General features: G+C 43.7%; 1 long non-coding RNA gene across 1 annotated transcript; it reads right to left on the reverse strand.

Moving 5' to 3' along the window:
- Positions 1 to 906: 906 nt before the first annotated feature.
- LOC114551287 (uncharacterized) lies at positions 907 to 15,536 on the reverse strand. Its single transcript, XR_003691886.1, has 3 exons — positions 15,107 to 15,536; positions 14,281 to 14,402; positions 907 to 946 (listed from the first exon to the last, which is right to left on the reverse strand). It is a non-coding gene; the product is annotated as an uncharacterized LOC114551287 (long non-coding RNA).
- Between the last annotated feature and the right edge of the window lie 5,033 nt (positions 15,537 to 20,569).

Genomic DNA, 20,569 nt, shown 5'->3' on the forward strand with positions numbered 1-20,569 from the left:
ACATTATTTTAGTGAGGACTCATAAATAACTACAAATAACTAACATTAGGAAAATATGTTTGTTTTGTTACGTGTTTCTGGATTTAAAAAAAATACATATATTGGCAGATATCGGGTTTTTGAATCACCAAATATTTGTATCGATATCGGCCTTCAAAATCCTTTATCGGTCAGGCTCTAATTAAAATCAATAAAACTATCCTTTCTAAGATTCAACTTTAATAAGATGCCACTGTTCTTCAGGTGGAGTTGGTTCTTTCAAATGTTTTGTTATGTTTCTGATGAAACCATTTCACAGCCGCTGCTTTGACCAATCAGCTCCCTAGTTCACTCAGAGCTGTGGAGATCTGCCAATGAGAGACTAATAAATAACTAAAGTAGACCTAACAGCAGGAATGTCTGTAGTAATAGTACAGTGTAGTGTAGTAATATCCTACATACTGCTGAATGTGGGGACGTTTTATGAAACTAATAATAAGGTTATTGGGTACACTTTTTTGACTTGTTTATAAGGTTTATGACACATAGTTATGACAGTGTCATGTCACGATTAGGTCGGTACTGTCAAGTCAAGTGTTACCGGTTATTGTATAGACGTGACCACCTTTTCCAGGGAGTGGTCTGAGAGATCACTTAGATCAGATTTTAAAAGCAGGTGAAAACAGGGCCATAGATATCCCAGAGTGCACCTGGACGACAGGCTACAGTGGGCTGGAAACACAGAGACCCTCTACAGGAAGACCCCACACCCAATGAGACAACACTACTTCTAGTTTGTTGGAGGTTTCACAACAACTCACCTCAGTCTTTGGCGCTTTATTTCAATATGTTCCTCCTCCATCCTTTTGTTTTTTAAAGTAGCGGTGTCTCCATGGACCGGTCACTCTTCATGGACACACAGCTGGCTTCAGTTTCAGGTTCAGCAGGGTCTGGTCTCTGATGGGTCCTGGTAGAAAGAGAGGAAGACCACTTTTTAATCTCCAGAAACAGAAGCTGCTGGAGAAACTAGAAGCTATCAAGCAGAAAATAAAGTCTGAAGCTCTTCACTGAATGATTTCTGCTCTCTGCTCATCCTGCTCTGTCATTCATTCTCTTTCTGGGAGAACAGGAACATTGGAAAGACTCCAGGACAAATGTCATCCTTCTGTCCTCTAATGGAGACAAGACTCCAGGACTAATGTCATCTTTCTGTCCTCTAATGGAGACAAGACTCCAGGACATGTCATCTTTCTGTCCTCTAATGGAGACAAGACTCCAGGACTAATGTCATCTTTCTGTCCTCTAATGGAGACAAGACTCCAGGACTAATGTCATCTTTCTGTCCTCTAATGGAGACAAGACTCCAGGACTAATGTCATCTTTCTGTCCTCTAATGGAGACGAGACTCCAGGACTAATGTCATCTTTCTGTCCTCTAATGGAGACAAGACTCCAGGACTAATGTCATCTTTCTGTCCTCTAATGGAGACAAGACTCCAGGACTAATGTCATCTTTCTGTCCTCTAATGGAGACAAGACTCCAGGACTAATGTCATCTTTTTGTCCTCTAATGGAGACAAGACTCCAGGACTAATGTCATCTTTCTGTCCTCTAATGGAGACAAGACCCCAGGACTAATGTCATCTTTCTGTCCTCTAATGGAGACAAGACTCCAGGACTAATGTCATCTTTCTGTCCTCTAATGGAGACAAGACTCCAGGACTAATGTCATCTTTTTTTTCCTCTAATGGAGACAAGACTCCAGGACTAATGTCATCTTTCTGTCCTCTAATGGAGACAAGACTCCAGGACTAATGTCATCTTTTTGTCCTCTAATGGAGACAAGACTCCAGGACTAATGTCATCTTTCTGTCCTCTAATGGAGACAAGACTCCAGGACTAATGTCATCTTTCTGTCCTCTAATGGAGACAAGACTCCAGGACTAATGTCATCTTTCTGTCCTCTAATGGAGACAACACTCCAGGACTAATGTCATCTTTTTGTCCTCTAATGGAGACAAGACTCCAGGACTAATGTCATCTTTCTGTCCTCTAATGGAGACAAGACTCCATTTTTGACAATCAATCACATCATTCTGTCCTGTACATCTTCCTCCACACATCACTACAACAGTACCAGAGGCATTTAGGTTCCAGAGGAAACAGTAGAGTCCTGTTGTGTCTGACTTTACGCTGGTGGAGACGACGCTGTGTTTTCTGACAGCAGGAGAAAGGCTCGGATATATATATATATTTTTAGACTATTATTCAGTCGGTCCGCTATTATCTGCCACGCTTGTTCTTGTTGTTTTTTTTATAGACGAGTTTCCTTCTTTACAACATATATGATTTGCTCCATCATATATATGGAAAAGGAAAAGAAAGAAACTGAAGAAATTGGACTCTAAAATCTAGAAACTATAAAGATAATTAAGTGATACATTTTATGCAAACTGTAAACATTAATTTAACAGTATATACATCCAACATTTATTTCCCCCAAGCTAAATATAAGGTCAAAAACCATTGGGGTGTCCTCTCCCTGTTGTTCCATGAATGTACAGTAGTCTACACTATATAGTTACTGGTCGTGTGAACCAAGACAATAATTTGGAGGGATGTACAATTAGGATATGTTCTTACAATTGTAGAATCCTCCCAAATTGTAGTCGTTAAAGAATTCAAAGAAAATAATTTAAGGTCCACTATAGCAACACACATGTACAGCACTTTATATATTGCCCTTAGTAACAGATGTCATTTAACACATTTGGCAACTGTATCAGCCGTTTCTAACTATCTCAACAACTGCCGTAATATATTCATCAAACTTCTAACAACAATATGAGCAGCAGTCTTCATACAGCAATATAACAGTAACAATGACTGTCACATGAATAATTATAAAAAAATAATGGTCACAACTTTAAATAATAACAGTAGCCTAATTAAATGAACAGCAACATGCACCTGTTGTATTTTAATCCAGGCTGATAACAATAAGTTAAAACCACTGCTGAGTGAACAGAAAAGGCTCCAGGATTAAATAAAACCTGGCTGTTAGCCTGGTCAGGACCAGGCTAGCTGCACAGAATAAATCTCCATGGTAACTTAGGTTCCTCTGCTTTTGTGAAACCGAGTCAAGGCTAAACTGAGCCAGGATAACTGGGAAATCCCAGCTTAATCCCTTATCTTGGTTTTGTGAAACAGGCCTCAGGATGAAGATGGGGAAGAGGAGACAGAAAGAATACTGTTTAACCAGAAACACTCTGATAACAGAGGAACTTTCAACACGTCAAGTTCCAACATGTTTTAAATGTGATGAACAAACTTTATAATTAAACAGACTCAGTGATGCAGTGGAAGAAGTACTCCCAACTATTAATACTACACATTATTACATGTCATTTAGCTGACGTTTTTATCCAAAGTGACTTACAGTTGCTACATATGTCAGAGGTCACACACCTCTGGAGCAACTACGGCAGGGGTGGCGAACCTGTGGCTCTTGAGCCGTATGCTGCTCATTGCCTGCTCCTTTGAGGCTCTAACTGTGTGCCGTGTTATTGGTGGATTTTTTTTTTAACTTTTTGAAACATTTCCGATAAGTAAAGTGATGAACAGGCCCTCGCACTCTATGCACGTCGGGGGTGCCGGCTGCTCCCAATCGACGCGGCCATGTTTTTCTGTGTCGTACACTGCACGCAAGATTCAAAATGAAATCCCTCCGTATAGTGCATAGCGTTGGAAATTACATATTTCAAATTGTGTACCACTTACTTTGTCCACTATGTGGCATTAGAGAAAACATTATTTATACGTCATATTGCTGTATATCATGTTTAAACTACATCATGTAAATTTCAGCTAAATGAAAGGATTTTGGTCAGGGCTTACTTCCTGTTGCCAGTAGGTGGCGCTATGACTATAACTCATGATTAAAGGGATACTTCACAGATTTAGCATTCACTTTTGTATCAGTAGAAACCCAATAGTATTTCTGAATGACCGTGCTTCCCTCCCTCATGTCCCCCTGAGACGAGAGATCTCTGCATTTGGGGGTCTGGAAAAAATCTTCCGATGACGTAAAATGAAGATTTTTGCGTCACTGGAAGATTTTTGGGCCAGAGGCAAAGGACTACAGCCAGTAGTAGGATCTACTTCTGCATGTTTTCAACCTGCCCACAGGGGGTTGGACTGCCGAGTCTGGCCGAGGTATTCCGAATGAAAACGACTGTCAGCCATCTTGAATCTTTGCTAAACAGGCTCTCGGTTTTCAGCAGCAAACATTTACAACAATTATCTGCATTCAAACTATCGGACGTGTGTACCACCGGGATACATCTGTAATGATCGGAGAATATGCAGGAAACGTTATTACAGACGGAATACTCGGCACACTACGTGAGCTTCGCCGGCTAGGGGACATCCTCATCGGCTAGGTGGAAAGCTAACGCTAGCCGTCCACCTGTCCCATCCATCCTGCTTGCAAGTGTCCGCTCATTTAGACCACAAACTGGACTACATCCAACTTCAACGAAACTCCCAACGTGTGTTCAGAGACTGCTGTGTTTTTGTTGTTGTGGAAACATGCCTGAATAGCGTACCGGACTGTCCAGCTACCAGGCCTGTTAGCCCTCCGAACTAGAGATGCTCTGTTGCCGGGTAAGGTGGGCTGTGTTAACGCGGAGTGGTGCAGCAATGTGTTGATTTGTATCTTAACAGCTAACTGCTGGTGGAGTTTGTGACTGTTAAATGCCGACCATTCTACATTGCACGCTAATTCACGGCTGTGTTTATACTCGGTGTTTACAGCCCACCAAGCTCTAATGCTAGTATGCGTTAGTCGAACTTGACGGAGCATATAATGTGTGCGCACTAAATGTTTATGTCATTTTTATATATGTTAAATGTGTAACATCACTTGAGTCACGATGAAACGTTGTTTCGTGTATATGGTTGAAATGATAATAAAACACGCTTGAGTTGAGTTGAATGCCTCTGTCTGTCTGTCAAGCGGTAGGCGTGGCTTGGGAGTGAACTCAAAGCAGTGAAGCAGGTGCATTCTGGAATTTTGTGTTTTTCATCCATATAAGACAAAAACACATTTTCTGGCTTTTCTCAGCCTAGAAGGGACCAATTAAAAAAAAAAAAAAAAATCACATTTCTACTACATAAGTGACACAATTTGAAGATATATTCAGCTTTCGAGCGGTGAAATATTCCTTTAAAGGGGTGATAGAATGATTATATAGAGTATTTCACACTGTTCCTTATGGTCTCCTAATTGGATATGTAACATTGGTTGGGCTGAAAATGGCCTGGTTGATATTTTATTGGCCCTTATGCATCCCTGTGTTTTGGCCCTATCTTATAAAGCTAACAACGGTGTCCGATTTCAAGTTAATGAATATTTGTGAGCTGCAAGGGTTTCGTTAGCTGCGACTGTCCCTTCAATCCTAGCTGTGTGTAGTTACAAATCACGGATAGTTAGCTTCATTTTTGGTCGTAATTCTGAGTATATTTACAGTTTGGATTTCGTCAAGCCAGTTATACAACATCTAACTAAATGTCTTATAAAGCTAACAATGGTGTCCGATTTCAAGTTTAGTGAATATTTGTGAATTCCAGAGGAATTCTAAGAAGAGGCTAGCTATAGCTAGCCTCCTCTAGCTATAGCTCCATCCAGCCGCAGGCTCTATCAATGAGACTCGCGGACAAGAGGCGTGTATTTCACCGATCGTTTGTTTAAATAACTCAACACATTATAACTACACACATTAAAAGATTAAATGGAACCTGTGGTAAGAGATTGCTGGCGTAACAAGCTCTCTGACCGCGCTCTCACTCACACACACCTGGCATTAGGAAGAGGGGAGCTGCAGGCCCTGGAGCTCTGTCAGAGCACCAGCGTTTAGTAGTCCATTTGCCAAAAAACGGTGACTTTGTGCGGGTATGGAGTGCTGTGGGCTGCCAGTCGTAACGGAGCTCAATCGAGCTCAGAGCAGGCCGGGGTGTGTGAAGGAAGGCAGGCTGGGCGGCGAGGAAGCAACACAGGCAGCACCAGCGCTGAACTCCGACACACAGTCGACAAAATTTGCAATTAGCCATCAATTTCCGTAAAACGGCCCATATTTGAGCTTTACATAGTTGATTTCTTGGCATAAAAAAGTTTCAGAAGTGAATTTTGTAATGGAATAGCAGAGATCTGCGCGACCTAGATTCGGAAGACTACCTGATCTCAGGTCAGTTGTGTAGCCTATGTAAATGTTCTACCTGATCTCAGGTCAGTTGTGCAGCCTATGTAAATGTTGGGGCGTGACTGTTCTCTTAATACACCCATGGGCTGACAAAGGTTCCGGTTTTTGGGAGGCTGACGTCAACTTCCAGCTTTGTTGGGATTCGCCCGTTTTCAGCGGCAGTTTCAAAATATGAGATTTTCATAGTAAAGGGGTGTCAGTGGGACGGAGTAGCTAACGGTAGATGCTAGTCTCACATAGCCAGACATTACTCCACAGCACAGCGGAGTAGCTAACGGTAGATGCTAGTCTCACATAGCCAGACATTACTCCACAGCACAGCGGAGTAGCTAACGGTAGATGCTAGTCTCACATAGCCAGACATTACTCCACAGCACAGCGGAGTAGCTAACGGTAGATGCTAGTCTCACATAGCCAGATATTACTCCACAGCACAGCGGAGTAGCTAACGGTAGATGCTAGTCTCACATAGCCAGACATTACTCCACAGCACAGCGGAGTAGCTAACGGTAGATGCTAGTCTCACATAGCCAGACATTACTCCACAGCACAGCGGAGTAGCTAACGGTAGATGCTAGTCTCACATAGCCAGACATTACTCCACAGCACAGCGGAGTAGCTAACGGTAGATGCTGGCTATATTGAGCTCACGCGGAGCTCTGTAACCAACTGACAGACACACTTTTTCGGCTTAAAATGACAGTATGAACCGCTAAGAACACAACAACCTCACTGTCCTCTCCACACGCCAGTCAGGCACACTTCCTCGGCTTAGAATTACAATACGAAACGCTAAAAATACCACTACCTTGCCGACGGAACACACTTCATTGGCTTAGAATTACGGCAACAATCGCTAAACACACTGCAAACTCACAGTCCTCTCTTCCCGATTTACAGCCCCCCTCTCGTGGTTTAAAATAACTCACCGTTGTCGGCTCCAGCCGCTGAACTACACGCTGTAAACAGCCATGGGCTGCTTGCCTGGTCCTCCCGGTAACGTTAGCAGGGTTAGCAGGGTTAGCATGGCGGCGTTAGCCAGGACCAGTCGGGATCACTTTACTGGCTATGTCTCAATTGTTTTTGCGAGTAACCAACTCGGTTACTCTAGCTATATAATTCAATGTGAGTACACAAATGTTGAAATGACAAAAAATGCCCATCCCTAGTAGCTGTGATAAATTAGCCTGAAGCTAATGCTTACCTGTTCAGGAGAAAATAAGCCAACTCTGCATCCTTTTGGGATCTAAGCTGTCTCCATCTTTCAAATACATCTCCAATATTTACCAGGGGGTTGTTACGTCTCTGGTCACGCAACTGTTAGAAACATGCTGTTTTCTTTTTTTTATGTCATGTAGAATCTATCTCCGTTGATCCTGTTCGTTTGTTTGCTGCTTTCATGGCTGTACTACCGTTACAGCTGTAGCGCGCTGGGTTTACGTTTTTACAGGTATATATCTGGCAACCCGGCCTGCCTGTCAAACTGGGCCGTTGATAACAACACACAGATCAAAACATAAACATAAATTCCGTCACGGAATGTAAATTTCAAAAAGAAAAAATACTGAAATTAGCATTGTTGTCAGAAAAGATAGTATTTCAGTTTAACATGTTTCCTTAATATCTGATGAGGCATTAGTGTCATTTTTGGATTTATTACAGTACAAATATTACATATTGGACCAGTAGCCTGCAAATGGTCAATATCATCCATAATTAATGGATAATTAGAAAGGCCTGGGACGACCTGGATTCAAACCCAGAACCTTCTTGCTGTGAGGCAGAAGTGCTAACCACTGAGCCACCGTGCTACTAACCCCTTCCGGTTTCATGGCGAAACATGTAAAATCAACACCATGCCCCGCCCACACTGTTTCGCGTGCACTAAAAAGCTTTCTTTCTGTTCTTTAATGAAGACAAGACTCCATTACGAAAATCTTCCTTACCTTTCTGTCCTGTGTAGACTGTAAAATAATGGACATGGAGACACTAATCCTCCTCCACACATCACTACAACAGCAACAGAGGCATTTAGGTCACTACATTTTATTCTGAAAGGTTCCAGAGGAAACAGTAGAGTCCTGTTGTGTCTGACTTTATGCCGGTTTGTTTTCTGACAGCAGTAGAAAGGCTTGGACCCCCCCCACCATCTTCAAACTCAGCCTTCATTTAGATCTCAAATACACAGCTGTAAAGTTTGAAGATGAGGTTTTGTGTTTAATGTTTTCAGACAATGGAGCAAGGTTTCAGAAATTGTGCTTTAGCAATTGAGAAAAACTGTAATACTACACGGTGAAAATACTGTGTCCAATGTCCTTCTCTGTTACTAAATGTACATGATGTAGAAGTAGCAGTGAGAGAGCTGATTCTATGGAACATTACATCATGTTTTACTGCTGATTCAGACTTTGTGTGTAAACTGTGAATGTGCAGAGTAACATGCTGTCAGATAAATGGAGGACAATAACAAGTGGAGCCACTTCTTTGAAACCTCCGTAAACTGTTAATAATCTAGTAGCATGAAAAATGACCTGCTGTGTGAACATGGATATGGTGAATTGTTCACCTTTGAGTTTGCTGTGAAACTTGCTGTCATCAGAAAATGAAGAACCCAAACTCGCCCCTCTCTCTAGCCTCCGCCATGCAGGTGCAGAAATGTATCAATAGAAGATGATTATTTTGATTAAAGTAAGTATTGATGACATTACATACAATAAGACTTACGTACTGGACTGCTCTGATTGGAAGGTTTCTCACACTGCAGCTGGACCTGGAAGACCTCTGGGACACCGAGACATCTTATCGTGTGTGTTGACTGAAACCTTTGACTCTGACAGCAACACAACAAACATGTTTTAACTTGATCAGGATAAAGAGGGGGAGGAGGAGTGGATAGAAAGAATCCTGTAGAACAGGAAACACTCTGACAACAGATGAACTTTCCACGCGTCGAGTTCCAACATGTTTAAATGTGAAAATACTCAGTCCAACATCCTGCTCTGTTACTAAATGTACTTGATGTAGAAGTAGCAGTGAGAGAGCTGATTCTCTGATTCATACTTTGGGTGTAAACTGTGAATGTGCAGAGTAACACGCTGTCAGATAAATGGAGGACAATAACAAGTACAAGCTTTCCTTCTAAGATTAAAGCAAGTATTCAGACATGTTACTGCAGTAATACCAAAATTAAAGCTGCAAGCAGCGATGAACGGGCCCTCGCACTCAGTGCACGTCGGGGGTGCTGGCTGCTCCCAGTCGACGCCATATAGTGCATAGTGTTGGAAATTAAATATTTCAAATTGTGTACCACTTACTTTGTCCACTATGTGGCGTTAGAGAAAACACTTTTTATACGTCATATTGCTGTATATCATGTTTAAACTACATCATGTAAATTTCAGCTAAATTAAAGGATTTTGGTCAGGGAACACTTCCTGTTGCTAGAAGGTGGCTCTATGACTATAACTCATGATTGACTTATAGATACCCTCAGGCCTGGTCTCTAACTGAGCATAACAATTTCGGAGCGGATAAAACAATGTACACTGGAGTTACAAACAACTACCTTTTTTGCGGTGTTATATGGTAGTTTGACATCTAGCCCCGCCCACAACGTTGGACGCAAGTACAAAAGCTTCGCAATTTGTCTTTGTCAAAGTCTTTAGATTGTACTGAACAATTTTGAAGTCAATCGGGTTAAATCTTTTTGAGGAGTTTGTTAAAGTAGCCTGCAAATGGTCAATATCATCCATAATTTGAACATTAATATTAATGTAGCAGACATGCTGTTAGGGTATGGCTCGGAGAGGCTTTTTTGTAAGGTTTGGGCATGATACATACGCATACCAAATCACATATGTCTAGGTCAAACACACTACAGGGGCTACTTTTTATTTTGTAGGGGATGGTATTGAGCCAATTTACCATAATCATGCCGGAGACCCATGTGATTCATTGCAGGCCTGGACTAACATCATGTATTAAAGAGTTGGGGCAGATCAGACAATGTACGTTCAAGTTACAACAGCTTTTTGTGTTGTGATGTAACATCAAAGTTTGCCGTGCCCCCACCCTTTGACAAAAAAAAATCAAACTTTTCTAAATGAAGTATCATCGAGGTCTTAAGGCTTTCCTGAACACATTTGAGGAGGATCTGAGAAGGGTCCAGCTGCGGCCTGCAGCCGCTCATGCCACGCCCCCCCTGCCCTTCTGTTTATGTAACAAAGGGGTGTGAAAAAATAATTGAATATGTACGTGCTGCATTTATTTACTCTCTTTTCCTCTTTCAGGGCTTCGACCCAGAGAGAGCCTTTTACTCAAATGTGCTCTATTGTAACCAGCCCAGCAAAAGGAGAACACACACAGACAGTAGTTGCATTACGAGGACTCAGCTACAGGCTTTACAAAATCTGAACAAACCTGGAAATCTGTGTTTGTAACTCCAAGCTAAGATGATTGACATCACTGAGACTAAAAAAGCACAATCAGGAGTGGGTGGAGGTCCTGGCACCCATGCAACAAACACAGCTGCTGTCACCCACCTTTTTGTGTCCTCCAATAAGCTGGGACTCTGCTGTGAGCCTAGAGCCACCCTGAGCTCTTCCTTCTGATCTGCAGACACTGTCGGCAACAAGCTCACCTGGATGGACAAATCAATCAAAGACTTTTGGAATTATTGTCATTGTCAAATCTCCAAGCATGTATGCAGTGCTATGGTGTTACAATAGTGTTCCTACTTTATATCTTTGCTGTAACCTTTTTCATAGGGTTGTATGATATATCTGGTTAGAGTCACTTTATAGGCTACCCATATAATAAAGTTAAATCCTCCCATTGTGTTTCAATGTATTCCCTTTGTGTGCTGGATGTTTGTTAGGCTGCAGGCTGAGTCATGATTGAAAGAGTCACACAGGCCCTGCAGCAGCATTACCTACATATGAGAACCTTTGTCATGGCCTGCTGCCACAATCCCCAACAGTCAAACAGGAGTGTTTCTTTGACGTAAGACCAGGTTCGACTGGTTGTCTCAGTGCTAGACTAATAGGCACAGAAGCAATTTACTGGTAACACATGACTTGCTATAACTGTGTCTTGCAGCTTATATGCGTATACAAGAAACATCATTTGAAGGACACTATCCAGTGGTATGAGGGGTGGACAACTGCCCATGGACTGATATTTGGTTGGCAGGTGTTGGGAGTGGGAGTACTATTCTGAGTTGTCTTCTCATTCAGCACATCACATATTCTATATCTGAACATCATTTTGTTTTATATTGTGTAACACACTTTCCTATAACCCTAACCCTCCATGTTTTCAACTGGGCATTGGTTCATGTACCTACTGCTTAAGTTTGTATTTTTCTTTTTTAAACTGTTTTGGTTCAAGTAGAATGAGCAAGATGGAGGTGCAATATGATGCAAGGCACTCAAATAAATAAATGGAATTGCACATGTAAATAAATGATGCATAAGTCTAGTTACTAACCCCTTCCTGTTTCATGGCGAAACATGGAAAATCAACGCCATGCCCCGCCCACACTGTTTGGCGTGCACTAAAAAGCTTCGCAATCTAGCTTAACCAAGGCCTTTAGAATCTAATCACCAATTTTGAAGTTAATCGGGTTAAATCTCGAGGATGAGTTTGTTAAACTACAACCCCTAAAAATGGTCAAAATGATCCATAATTTGAAAAATGATTTCATTGTAGCGGACCTCCTGTTGAAGTTAAAGGAGGGGGCTTTAACTTTGAAAACTGATAGGGGGCGCTATCGAGCCAATTTGCCATGCCCAAGCCTGAGACCCATTTCAGATCGAAACTTTCACAAAGTCTGACAGGCATACCAATTTTCTGAAGTTTTCGATTAGCTCAAGCACCTCAAAACTGTGCTCAAACTCATAGAATAAAATTAATAAGGAGAAAGAAAGGAAGAAGAAAAAACATCAGAAGAGCAATAGGGGCTTGCTCGGGCCCTAATAAAGAACAATCAAACTCACCCAAAGTCCCCAGTTTGTTTTCATCTCTGAGCTGGTGGTGATGTCATGGCGCCCTCTGGTGACATCAGCAGGAACTACAAGCAGCGCTCCACCAAACATATTCACACATTAAAACATATTTACAGATTGTATTAGTTTTATTTCTGTTTTTATCTCACACTCACCCCACTTTTTTACATTTTATATATTTATTTAGTATTACTATATCCCTTTATTTTAATCGTTCTTATTATATATATACACATATATTAATTTAATTGATTATTTTAAAAATGTAATCCTTTAATTTAATTTTATTGCATAAAGACAGTACATCTGAAAGATATGATATTTTTGTATGAATGATTTTCTGGCCTTTGATGGGATGTATTGCTCCTCTAATGGATCCATATGAAGAATGGTGATGTAATGGAGGTGTGAGAGTGTAATGGTGATGTAATGGAGGTGTGAGAGTGTAATGGTGATGTAATGGAGGTGTGAGAGTGTAATGGTGATGTAATGGAGGTGTGAGAGTGTAATGGTGATGTAAGGGAGGTGTGAGAGTGTCATGGTGATGTAATGGAGGTGTGAGAGTGTCATGGTGATGTAATGGAGGTGTGAGAGTGTAATGGTGATGTAAGGGAGGTGTGAGAGTGTCATGGTGATGTAATGGAGGTGTGAGAGTGTCATGGTGATGTAATGGAGGTGTGAGAGTGTAATGGTGATGTAAGGGAGGTGTGAGAGTGTCATGGTGATGTAATGGAGGTGTGAGAGTGTAATGGAGGTGTGAGAGTGTAATGGTGATGTAATGGAGGTGTGAGAGTGTCATGGTGATGTAATGGAGGTGTGAGAGTGTAATGGTGATGTAATGGAGGTGTGAGAGTGTCATGGTGATGTAATGGAGGTGATGTCAATGGAGGGAGGTGTGAGAGTGTAATGGTGATGTAATGGAGGTGTGAGAGTCCTCTGAGATGAAGTGAAGGACTAAATGGTTGAATCCTAAATGGTTGCAGCAGTGCTGCTGTGTGCTGTCATGGTGTCTGATCAACAGAGAGAGCAGACAGACTCCAGGAGGACACATTTAAAAGATGCTTCTCCTGAAAGAAGAACTAAAGAACCAGCAGTCAGCTGGCTGCTGGTTCTGGAACATTCTCTCAGACACACGTTGGACCAACTGACCTCCATCTTCTCTAAATTATCTCTAAATAACACCAAGGATTCACTCTCATACAGCACACATTAACTCACTATTTCTTCTATCATATATTATATATGTTCACACATCAGGACCCCAATAACTATGTACACATAGGCAGGATTTATGGGGGGATTTTTAGAAGTTTTTGTTCCTTTCTTAAGGTTTTTGTCACGTTTTCAGACGTTTGTGCTGCTTTTTTTCTATGTTTTTGGGTATACGTGCAGTTTAGTGTCCTAAATTCCCTGTAACGTAATCCCATTTGTTCAGGTCCCCTGACCAATCAGCTATCCTAACCTTAACCACTCGAGGTCAAATGCCTAAACCCAACCAATGGAGCTGCTTCGTAGGGTGGGTCTTGGCGTGGCCATAGTGGAATTTGGGACACTAAACTGCATGTATACCATGTTTGTTTTTTTTTAGAGTTTTAGTCGCCTTTTTGGAATATCTTTTGACAATTTTTGATATTTTAGCCCAAAGTTCACAGAGGCAGCCTGGTTGGTAACTTAACTTCATCAGATGCTGTAAAAGACAATTGCATTTCATTGGACAATCGTGTTGCATAATGACAATAAACCAAACGTTGAACATTGAACCTTTTAGCACTAACATTAGAGTTGTGTTGTGTCTCACTTTACTCTGATGTAGACAACGGTTTGATTTCTGACAGCTGGAGAAAGGAAATAAAGATCAGCTGTTTGATTCCAGTAAATCACCAACATGGAGATTTATCTTCAACACAAGAGTCCTCCACACTTCCTCAGGAAATAAGAAGTGAAGTAGAAACATTATATTTAACATTACAGAGCCAGAAACTAACCCTGAAGAGACCAAAGACTAACATGTTGTTAAAGTATCAAACAGCAACTTACAGTTTCTTCAAACAGTCCAAAGAGTTGATGAAGAAGAGTTGATGAAGAAGAGGGTCACTCTCCACCTGGAGAGAAATGTCTGACACAGGTGAGCTGTTACCTGGAATGAGTCCCAGCTCCACCTGTCAGGAAGCAGACAGGAAGGGCTGCAACAGGAGCAGATTTTCACAATAAAAGTACATTTGGACTGCTGTTGATGCTCCGTTACTGACTGAAAGATTTAATGACTGTAGACACTGACTACTCATTACACAAGCTGAACATGTTTCCTAAAATATGAAAACCATCTCCCCCTCTGTCTTCTTTCCTCACTGATACCAACAGTGAAGTCTTCAACACAAACATTAATGTGGGAGTGAATCAGACCTCCAACAGACCCAATCAAACAGCTTTTCTGTCCCATTGATGACATGTTACTGCAGTAAAAGTACTAATAGCACATTGATGACATGTTACTGCAGTAAAAGTACTAATAGCACATTGATGACATGTTACTGCAGTAAAAGTACTAATAGCACATTGATGACATGTTACTGCAGTAAAAGTACTAATAGCACATTGATGACATGTTACTGCAGTAAAAGTACTAATAGCACATTGATGACATGTTACTGCAGTAAAAGTACTAATAGAACATTGATGACATGTTACTGCACTAAAAGTACTAATAGCACATTGATGACATGTTACTGCAGTAAAAGTATTAATAGCACAGTGTGAAGTTCCAGCAGCTGGCTGAGCAGATAACTAACGTGGAGAGAAAACAGACAGACTCTCTGGTCCCTGAACTCAACACAATATGAAGATGAAAAAGTGAAAGACTTACGTACTGACTGCTCTGATTGGAGGGTTTCTCACGCTGCAGCTGGACCTGGAAGACCTCTGGGACACCCAGACATCTTATCGTGTGGAAAAGTTAAACAGAAAGACCACAAACACTCTCACAGTAACTTGATGCTTTTATTGTGAAAAGAGACAGAATTCAAAACTAAACAGGACACAAGTCAACGGCATTTCTACAATTTGATGATCACAGCTTCCATCTTTAAAGGACAGGAAGTGGAAGAAGTTTACAATGTTCACCAGGAATCTGTTCAATCATTCTGGATTATTTTATACAAAGTTCATTCATTAGTTCATAACAATAACCTGACATATTTCTGTCAGTGTGATCCTGTACAGACTCAACTGATCAGCAGTGAGAAACAGGAGGAGACTCTCCGTCCTACAGAGGACTCAGAGACACTGAGGAACCACGAGACTGGTTCACACACACACACACACACACACACACACACACACACACACACACACACACACACACACACACACACACAGAGAGACACACAGAGACACACACACACACACACAGAGACACACACACACACACACACACACACACACACAGCATTCAGCAGCATGTGTTTGATGACATCAGAGGCTGTAGATTTAAATGATGTAAATGACCAACCAAAGGAGCAGCGGCTCTACTCCGAGCTCCTCACGGATGGCTGAGCTTCTCACCCTATCTCTAAGGGAGACGCCAGCCACCCTCCTGAGGAAACCCATTTCGGCCGCTTGTACCCTGGATCTCGTTCTTTCGGTCATGACCCAGCCTTCATGACCATAGGTGAGGGTAGGAACGAAAACTGACCGGTAGATCGAGAGCTTTGCCTTCTGGCTAAGCTCTCTTTTTTCGTCCTAACGGTGCGATAGATTGAATGCAATACCGCACCCGCTGCGCCGATTCTCCGACCAATCTCCCGCTCCATTGTCCCCTCACTCGCGAACAAAACCCCAAGGTACTTGAACTCCTTCCTTGGGGTAAGGACTCATTCCCTACCTGGAGTAGGCATTCCATCGGTTTCCTGCTGAGAACCATGGCCTCCGATTTAGAGGTGCTGATCCACATCCCAACCGCTTCACACTCGGTTGCGAACCGATCCAGTGAGTGCTGAAGGTCGCAGGCCGATGATGCCATCAGGACCACATCATCTGCAAAGAGCAGCGATGAGATCCCCAGCCCACCAAACTGCAACCCCTCCCCACCCCGACTACGCCTCGATATCCTGTCCATAAATATTACAAACAGGATTGGTGACAAAGCGCAGCCCTGGCGGAGGCCAACCCTCACCTGAAACGAGTCCGACTTACTACCGAGAACCCGGACACAGCTCTCACTTTGGTCATACAGAGATTGGATGGCCCTGAGTAGAGACCCCTCACCCCATACTCCCGCAGCACCTCCCACAGTATCTCCCGGGGACCCGGTCATACGCCTTCTCCAAATCCACAAAACACATGTAGACCGGTTGGGCATACTCCCAGGCTCCCTCCAGGATCCTTGCGAGAGTGAAGAGCTTGTCCGTTGTTCCACGACCAGGACGGAATCCGCATTGTTCCTCCTCAACCCGAGGTTCGACTATCGGCCGAACCCTCCTTTCCAGCACCTTGGAGTAGGCTTTACCAGGGAGGCTGAGAAGTGTGATACCCCTATAATTGGCACACACCCTCTGGTCCCCCTTTTAAAAAGGGGAACCACCACCCCAGTCTGCCACTCCTTTGGCACCGTCCCAGACTTCCACGCAATGTTGAAGAGGCGTGTCAACCAGGACAGCCCCTCCACACCCAGAGCCTTGAGCATTTCTGGACGGATCTCATCAATACCCGGGGCTTTGCCACTGTGTAGTTGTTTGACTACATCAGTGACTTCCGCCTGGGAAATCGACGACAATCCCCGTTATCCTCCAGCTCTGCCTCTAACATAGAGGGCGTATTAGTCGGATTCAGGAGTTCCTCAAAGTGCTCCTTCCACCGCCCTATTACCTCCTCAGTTGAGGTGAACAGTGTCCCATCCTTACTGTACACAGCTTGGAAATGTTCCCCGCTTCCCCCTCCTGAGGTGGCGAACAGTTTTCCAGAAGCACTTTGGTGCCGACCGAAAGTCCTTCTCCATGTCTTCTCCAAACTTCTCCCACACCCGCTGCTTTGCCTCTTTCACGGCAGAGGCTGCAGCCCTTCGGCCCTTCGGTACCCTGCAACTGCCTCCGAGTCCTCCGGGATAACATATCCCGGAAAAACTCCTCCTTCAGTCGGACGGCTTCCCTGACCACCGGTGTCCACCACGGTGTTCGTGGGTTACCGCCCCTTGAGGCACCTAAGACCCTAAGACCACAGCTCCTCGCCGCAGCTTCAGCAATGGAAACTTTGAACATTGTCCACTCGGGTTCAATGCCCCCAGCCTCCACAGGGATGCACGAAAAGCTCCGCCGGAGGTGTGAGTTGAAAGTCTGTCGGACAGGGGCCTCCTCCAGACGTTCCCAATTTACCCGCACTACACGTTTGGGCTTACCAGGTCTGTCCAGAGTCTTCCCCACCCCTGACCCAACTCACCACCAGATGGTGATCGGTTGACAGCTCTGCCCCTCTCTTCACCCGAGTGTCCAAAACATACGGCCTCAGATCAGATGAAACGATTATGAAATCGATCATTGACCTTGGCCTAGGGTGCTCTGGTACCAGGTACACTTATGAGCATCCCTATGTTCGAACATGGTGTTCGTTATAGACAATCCATGACTAGCACAGAAGTCCAACAACAAACAACCACTCTGGTTTAGATCAGGGAGGCCGTTCCTCCCAATCACGCCTCTCAGGTGTCTCCATCATTGCCCACGTGTGCGTTGAAGTCCCCCAGCAGAACAATGGAGTCCCCCACTGGAGCCCCATGCAGGACTCCAGTCAAGGTCTCCAAGAAGGCCGAATACTCCGAACTCCTGTTTGGTGCATATGCACAAACAGTCAGAGTTTTCCCCCCCACAACCCGCAGGGCGTGGGGAGGCGACCCTCTCGTCCACCGGGGTAAACTCCAACACAGCGGCGCTCAGCCGGGGCTTGTGAGTATCCCCACACCCGCCCGGCGCCTCACACCCTGGGCAACTCCGGAGAAGAAAAGAGTCCAACCCCTATCCAGGAGTACGGTTCCAGAACCGAGACTGTGCGTGAGGTAAGCCCCACCAGATCTAACCGGTAGCGCTCAACCTCCCGCACCAGTTCCGGCTCCTTCCCCACAGAGAGGTGACGTTCCACGCCCCCAGAGCCAGCGTCTGCCGCCCGGGTCTGGTCCGTCGAGGCCCCTGACCTTCACTGCCACCCATGTGGCATCGCACCCGACCCCAACGGTTCCTCCCACAGGTGGTGGGCCCATGGGCTGGAGAGATGGGAGCCACGTAGCTTGTTCGGGCTGTGCCCGGCCGGGCTCCGTGGCAAACCCGGCCACCAGGCGCTCGCCGACGAGCCCGCCGTCTGGGCCTGGCTCCAGACGGGGGCCCCGGGCTTCCTCCGGGCAGGGTCACTCCATCTCTACCTTGCTTCTTCATTGGGGTTTTTGAACCATTCTTTGTCTGGCCCCTCACCTGAGACCACTTTGCCTTGGGAGACCCTACCAGGAGCACAAAGCTCCAGACAACACAGCCCTCAGGTTCACAGAGACACACAAACCTCTCCACCACGATAAGGTGATGGTTCACGGAGAAGTGTAGTGGAGGTGTGAGAGTGTAATGGTGATGTAATGGAGGTGTGAGAGTGTAATGGTGATGTAATGGAGGTGTGAGAGAGTAATGGTGATGTAATGGAGGTGTGAGAGTGTAATGGTGATGTAATGGAGGTGTGAGAGTGTCATGGTGACGTAATGGACGTGTGAGAGTGTCATGTGTTCCTCTGAGATGAAGTGAAGGACTAAATGGTTGAATCCAAGCTGCAGCAGTGCTGCTGTGTGCTGTCATGGTGTCTGATCAACAGAGAGAGCAGACAGACTCCAGGAGGACACATTTAAAAGATGCTTCTCCTGAAAGAAGAACTAAAGAACCAGCAGTCAGCTGGCTGCTGGTTCTGGAACATTCTCTCAGACACACGTTGGACCAACTGACCTCCATCTTCTCTAAATTATCTCTAAATAACACCAAGGATTCACTCTCATACAGCACACATTAACTCACTATTTCTTCTATCATATATTATATATGTTCACACATCAGGATCCCAATAACTATGTACACATAGGCAGGATTTATAGGGGGCTTTTTACAAGTTTTAGTTCCTTTTTTAAAAGGTTTTTGTCACGTTTTCAGACCTTTTTGCTCCTTTTTTCTATGTTTTTGTTGCTTTTTTTCAGAGTTTTAATCGCCTTTTTGGACAATTTTTGACATTTGTGCTGCTCTTTTTTCTATGTTTTTGGGTATACGTGCAGTTTAGTGTCCCAAATTCCCCTTAATGTACCCCGTTTGTACAGGTCCTATCCCCTGACCAATCAGCTATCCTAACCTTAACCACTAAAGGTCAAATGCCTAAACCCAACCAATGGAGCTGTTTCGTAGGGCGGGTCTTGGCGCGGCCATAGTGGAATTTGGGACACTAAACTGCACGCAAACCATGTTTTAGTTGCCTTCATGGAATATATTTTATGACAATTTTTTCCGATATTTTATCCCAAAGTCCACAGAGACAGCCTGGTTGGTAAATTAACTTCATCAGAGCCAGCTATAGATGACGATTGCATTTCATTGGACAATTCTGTCTTATAATGACAATACAAACGTAACCTGGAACCTTTTAGCAGAAACATGAGAGTTGTGTTGTGTCCCACTTTACTCTGATGGAGACAACGGTTTGATTTCTGACAGCTGGAGAAAGGAAATAAAGATCAGCTGTTTGATTCCAGTAAATCACCAACATGGAGATTTATCTTCAACACAAGAGTCCTCCACACTTTCTCAGGAAATAAGAAGTGAAGTAGAAACATTATATTTAACATTACAGAGCCAGAAACTAACCCTGAAGAGACCAAAGACTAACATGTTGTTAAAGTATCAAACAGCAACTTACAGTTTCTTCAAACAGTCCAAAGAGGTGATGAAGAAGAGTTGATGAAGAAGAGTTGATGAAGAAGAGTTGATGAAGAAGAGGGTCACTCTCCACCTGGAGAGAAGTGTCTGACACAGGTGAGCTGTTACCTGGAATGAGTCCCAGCTCCACCTGTCAGGAAGCAGACAGGAAGTGATGCAACAGGAGCAGATTTTCACAATAAAATGACATTTGGACTGCTGTTGATGCTCCGTTACTGACTGAAAGATGTAATGAGTGTAGACACTGACTACTCATTACACAAGCTGAACATGTTTCCTAAAATATGAAATCCATCCCCCACCCCTCTGTCTTCTTTCCTCACTGATACCAACAGTGAAGTCTTCAACACAAACATATTAATGTGGGAGTGAATCAGACCTCCAAC

This window comes from Perca flavescens, chromosome 24 (genome assembly GCF_004354835.1).
Source record: "Perca flavescens isolate YP-PL-M2 chromosome 24, PFLA_1.0, whole genome shotgun sequence".
Taxonomy (NCBI): domain Eukaryota; kingdom Metazoa; phylum Chordata; class Actinopteri; order Perciformes; family Percidae; genus Perca; species Perca flavescens.